The sequence below is a fragment of the Sinohyriopsis cumingii genome, unplaced genomic scaffold, assembly GCF_028554795.1.
Source record: "Sinohyriopsis cumingii isolate HCF-2022 unplaced genomic scaffold, ASM2855479v2 utg001356l, whole genome shotgun sequence".
NCBI classification, from domain to species: Eukaryota; Metazoa; Mollusca; class Bivalvia; order Unionida; family Unionidae; genus Sinohyriopsis; species Sinohyriopsis cumingii.
Window position 1 is genome coordinate 124,090 of NW_028315989.1, and position 6,626 is coordinate 130,715.

At 31.8% G+C, this 6,626-nt stretch overlaps 1 long non-coding RNA gene across 1 annotated transcript; it reads left to right on the forward strand.

Annotated features, from left to right (window-relative positions):
- The first annotated feature begins 1,581 nt into the window (after positions 1-1,581).
- On the forward strand, positions 1,582-6,376 carry LOC149772588 (uncharacterized). The gene is made up of 3 exons (XR_016417662.1): positions 1,582-1,713; positions 5,791-5,915; positions 6,258-6,376. It is a non-coding gene; the product is annotated as an uncharacterized LOC149772588 (long non-coding RNA).
- Positions 6,377-6,626: the final 250 nt, after the last annotated feature.

Consider the following 6,626-nt stretch of genomic DNA (forward strand, 5'->3'; position numbering starts at 1 on the left):
TGCTATTTGCATTGCTGACTTATTCTCAAATGATACGGCCCATGCATATGTGTTAAAGCTGTTTGGTAATCTGTACAGCCAATCTGATGTTTGCAAATTTTTCAGGTTAAATAAAATCGACTCACCACACAATATTTGTGTTATCTGTAATTACGCGGTGTTGTTTAATCTTCTTTACAATGACTTTGCATTTATTTAACTAGTTATAATGTCTACATTTAATTCCTACTTTTTAATTTTCCATCGCCTACCAAAGTGTCAAAATGTATTATTGCTATTAGAAATAATTTTTTCATGTACTTTATGATTTTGTTTTACCGATGTAGATATTTCATTATTTAGTTCATTACTGTATCACACTGTAACTTAGCGGAAGTACTACTGTAAACGAATCATATTTGTCAAATACATGTATCTAATTTATTTATTTATCTGATTTATTAATTACCATCACAAATCATAACTGTTAGACAAACTTAAGAATAATTCAGGCTTGAAACACATGATGGGTATATATTTGATTTGCGAGGGAAGACCAATGGGTGGTTAATATAAGTCTTACAAAGAATATTAGACTAAAATGGGTCCGTTAGATAACTAAAAGAGCTCACGAATGTGATATAAGGCATCGCAAAAATAAGGCGTCTTGATTGGCTATATTAGATATAAACTCCAATGCTTCTGTTAAGAAAATGACATGCACTGAGGAGTGGATATAAATACAGAAAACATACACTACCTAATTAATGTTAATATTAATGTAACGTTTTAAAACATTTTCTCAGTATAAATACTGCCAGCAGACGACATGCACGTAACGCGGATTAGTTTCTTACCTTTGGCAAAACGTTGTTTAATTTTTAGATAAAACTATTTACCAGGCTATATGGTAACTTATTTGCACCAAGGTAGGTCAATAGTATATATTATATACTGACAAAGTGTGATTGAATTCGCTTTCTATTTGTTAGTTAAGTGAAGATGAACTTTAACTAAATACGACTAGTATAATTGTGAATGGTGAATACATGTTCATCGTATCATTGGCATTATAAATATTCTGGGTATGTTGATTCAAATAGTCGAATATTCTGAGAATATGTCTTCACTATTCATTTTGTTTCGGACATTTATATCATAGCAAAGACTATTTCTTTAAACCTATATGGTTTTATTTATAATATATGAGTAATCACCGTCACATCTTGAATCGAAGGTCTGACGGACGTTTAACGGTTTGAAACTGAAGACGTCCCGTTAGATAAATTATATCAGACGAATATAAAAATGACCACGTAGATAAGAAAAACTGCATACCATTTGAAAGTAAAACATTTGTTCTCAAGGAATGCCATTACACAATTTAGATATTTCTTTATATTGTCCTGATATAACTTTAATCAGCTTAACTAGAGTATCCATGTTTACATATCTAATGTAAAAACAGACGTGAACAAAGGAAGCATCAGAACAAGCTGATCACTAGAAAAAATGGAACTGCTGAGCAAGAAATATTTCTATTGTTCAAGAAATCTACGAATCATTTTCTCACACATAAGGGTAACGATCCCAAACCGTACTTGCCGATGGAAATAGGTTAATAACCTATTACATCAGGGGATTATAAAGAAAAAAGGTATAAAACTCGACACTGCTCAGCAGAGGCCACACTCATGAAAGGGAGACTGAGATAACAACGGACGGGCTTTGCAAGTAAGTAAAACGTATAATTCTCCTTTCCTGTGCTGAATTTTAATATAAAACCGGGACATTTCAGTTAAGAATTAATGATATCAAACATTGTTTTGCCAAAATGCTTCTTTAAAAAGGAACAGGATCTATCTTTGTTAAAATCAGATCCAATGGGTAAAATTATACATTTACGATTATTTTTTATGCGACAATTGACTTTTTAATATCATATATTTATAAATGTTTAACTAGCTAGGAGTGTATCATTATGTATATTTCGATAAATATATTTATATATTATTTTAGATTGCTAGTGTGTCAATCTAATACTTTTATCTGCGTTTACGAATTATGAAATAATCGAATATGTGGTTTCTTGAAATATGATTTGTTACTGACTTTAAGCCTTTTCTTCATTTATTGACTTTAAATTAAAAACAATGATAGGTGGGGGATAATTTACATTCTTGTGTTTTGTCAGAAATCGATTTTCATTGAATATTTTTGCTGTCTTTGAATATCTTCTATATTCTTAAGGTTTTTAATAACTTGTAGTTTTCGTTTATGATTTGTTTTAAATCGATTGCCATTTTAAACGTGTCCGTCTCTACCAGGAAACATTTTCAGTTCTTCGTAATGTGTTATATGAACAAGTTGTTTTTTTCAACTATTAATATTAGTCTGCATAAAATTATCTCTAAACATTCAACAAAGTAGACAATATTTCGTTCTTTTCTCTCTTACTGTTACACATGATGACTTCATAAAGAGGCAAACATTATTCTTTTGATTCATATGCCATATATGATTCGCCTGAGTCTAATATATTTCCAGTAAATTTAAATTCTGCTCTTATCTTCTAGTAGCGCAGGCACAGACTATATAATGCTCGCTTAAATTAGACTCACGTGAAAAGATTGGGTCCTTGTCTTGCACACATCTGTGAGTTACATAGCTCGCAACATAAACGAGTCTGCGTATCGTCCAAGTTTTAAATAGGAGAACACTCTTACTTCGGGTTTTAATACTTTATGTTTAGTGTGGGCAGGAAAACATGTCATGCTATACGCAGACACTGACATTTCTACCACTGAAAGGCATTTGCGTTTGACGTGTTCTAGATTATATACCTGCATCTACTGTGTATAAAGGTTTGTCTATTTTCTTCCAGCATTGTTTGTACTGGTTATACAAACATTGTTGGTGAATAACATTGCTGTAAACTGGATCGTCAATGATATTCTTTACCCTTTATAAAGAAACATCATGTCAAAGCATGTATGGCACACATGCGACTTTATTTCGAACCTATTCTATATTAAGTGAAACTCGGAACTTTTCGGGACTGTCGTAGATAGTTTTCTAGTATGTGAGTAAATTATAATAGCATATAATGTTGTTCAAAATATCAAAACAAATAATTGGAAACGTTACAAACTCAAATATCCGAGGTAAGTCATCTGATGCAATTCTGCAAAAGAACGATATCTCCTTTGATTTTATATACAAACATTTAAAGACAAATACAATTATAGAAAAGTAATCTTTTCTTGTTGATGTAATTTTAAATGTTTATAAATAAAATCAAATAAGTAGATATTGGATGACATAGTAGATGTAGGTAAAAGTAAGATTCGCTGCGATTTTGAAAAATAAACGAATATGAATAACTATAGTCGTATATTTCTCAATTAAAACGTTTTTTTGCAAATAAAAAGTCAGCACAAACACTATGAGAGATCTAATGTTACACCTGCTAAAGCAATTATCTGCGGCATTGAATATGATACCTAAGTCGTGTTCTATAGTTCCTTTGAACTCAGAGTTGTTCAGAAACTTTGTGCTGAAGTCAGCATGGTCATCATAACATGAAGTGCAAACAGGTAACATGTCACCGTTATGGGTCAAGTGGTTGTGAAGTTAGAGGAAAGCAAAGGAAAATAACAGTGTTTTTTTTTTTGCTGGAATGCTGGCTCTGACCTTTTGACTACGCAATAGTGTGATTGTCAGTTGCTCTTTATCTAGTTCTCACTGGTTGGCAGTTGATATCAGGTCATGTTTAAAATATGGATATTTCCGTAGTAATGATTCATATCGTAGGAAAAGTAAACGCAGGTATCAGTAGCTATTTGATAAGGAATTACCTAAATCCTATTCTCTATCACATTGCTGTGATACGAACAATTAGATTTAGAATCAGAAATTGTTTGACAGGAATTATTTATATAAGATATTCAATGGATTTCCCAAAATGTTCATTCCGTTTCGATTAATAAATTACTTTAGAATTTCTTAACTCATTCGATGTTATTCTGGAATGCAACAATGTGTTATATCCGGACATACAGCATTATTTTAATATATTAGGAACTTTCTACATTTTTAGACTTTTGATAAGAGATTTAGAATTATTTGGAATTTAATTCACAATATTGTAAGTTTGTGTTGAATATTTTTTTTATATACAAGCAGAAAATTACTTGTTGATTTTACATGAATTGCTGGGTTCACTTTCTTCAGTGATATATTTTATGACCTATCGTTTTTAATTGTAGATTAGTTATGCTCTCATTATGAGGCAATGGAAAATTTTAAGTAACATGGCATCCGCTATTACAAATTTGATTACTAGCTTCAGCACTTTAAACTGTGATTTAATGTAGTGCTTGTATTCAGAGGTATGATTAGCCTCAATTCATCATGTTCTGGTGACCATGGTTACGCTGAGTTCTGAACATCTGTAAGTTATTGTACAATTATAACTAAAACTATTTATAAACATCATTTAATACGATGTAACAGTGAAGCAATTTTCAGGTCATAACGCCAAAAATAAACCGCTTCATATCAACGACCATTACGAGTCACCTATTTGTATTCTTTTCTTTTTATGGTCCTAAACAAGTATACTTCCACTGATTTTTAGTTATGTATTATAGTTCTAACACGCTATTCCTGTGCTTGGTGTTTAAGCGAAACAAATATAAATGACAGTGGAACAAAACTAGGCGGTCCTTTTGGAAATGTAATTTACTGCTGGGATGAGAAGCTTTCACAAAACGAACAAAACAAGTACATAGGATATATTAATATTCCATTTCCAATGTAGATGATGAAATACATGCCAAAGTCATATTATAATCAATAGTTTTCAATATGCTCTTTACGTGTTATTAATTTCAAAAGGAAATAATGAGGAAAGAAAGTTGCCTTCCTCATAAACATCTACAATCTTGAATCGTCTGTAAAACTGCCCTATATTGTGATAATTATATTTATTAAAATACAACTTTGGAAAAATTGACGCAACAAAATTAAGAATCTAGCAGCCTAAAATTGGAGATGTTTAAGAACATTGATTATTGGACCGATCATCAAGGGTCATAATACATAATGAAACTGGAATTATGCGAGGACGTTTTATATATTTTATTTCACAACCCTAACACATATAAGATTTCTTGGGTGTCTCATCATATAACAAAGTTATACAGCTTTCTAAGAAATGTATTTACAGATATTTCTTGCTTACATGGATGGTTAGTTTAGCTCCTCTTTTCAGAACACATTTCTTTGTTTCGAAAACAAAATTCATTTTCGTTTACAATTCCGATATATTTAGCTTCATTTTGTCTCTATTAAATCAAATCAAAAGAATAGACAAATGAGTCACGCCTTACTGAAGTCGGTCTTTTTCTTGAAAGCTAGTATTAACGATTTATAAAGAAAGACAAACATTTGCGTTATATAGTTTGACGGATTTTGCAACAGCACAAACCTTAACGTAAATAATGATATGTTGTATACTGTTGAAATTGGAGTTATATGTTTTTCCAAGGGCGGATATATATTCTCATAGGATTTTACACCTTCTATTTGTTTACAGCATATCGTCAAAGTCGAATAAATAATGAACAACTATACTCCGCTTAATTTAACAATGTAATGTTTGGCACTGGTTTATTTGTCAGCCGACTTAGATCAACAACGAATTGTTATCATTGTACTGATATATTATAACATATGGCAAACTAATTGCATATTGATGTTCAGACTGCTGCATTAGGAATGACATTTTACCTGTTCTTATATCCACAGGAGTGAATGCAGTGAACGTTTCATACATCGCAAATAGAGCACACAATTCCGCTTTATACGTTTGTTAAGATGTCTGTCAGTTTAATAACAGCTCTGCTATTTGCAGCAATTTCGATCAACATGAGGTACGTAAAGTCCGATTGATGTTGACCATGGCTTATAAAGCCTTTAGCTCCTTGCAGTTTAAATTTTGTATATTTGTTAATCTATCGTGATCAAGTTAAGTAAGATGAAAAAGACTTTGACCAATAATTGGGCCTAACAATTTATGCAACGTTACTTGGTAGTTTAATTCAAACAACGCCAGTTGTCTAAGGCCTGTGTGTCTTAGAGGTGTAAATTTAGTTAGGTCTTACCTAGATTCATTCTAATAATGTCATTGTTCCGTTCTGAGTTGTAAAATATAAATTACGACAACATTAATCACAGTAACACACTATTGATGTAATAAATATTCATACGAACAGAAGTGTGGAGTGCAGTATTAAGACGGCGGAGGCTGTCACTTCGAAACCAGAGAAGATACTGTCCCTACAAAGGGGTTTGTTCAAGGACGTACATGACCTCGCTGTGAATGTTGCGAGAGGTAACGTAATACATTACCAACCCATACTAAATAAGGCTACTTGCACAAAACAAAATAAGCGTATATTAATGTGTTGATATAAAACGGAAAGGTCCACTACATTGCTTAAGAAACAAATATAAAATCAGGACTTTATTGGCCGGAGGAACGCGAGTAACAAAATACATCCTACATTCGTTAGGGGACAAAAATAACACTACCAGTACGTCCTATATCTATGTAATGAAAGATAGATAACATATGACTTGTA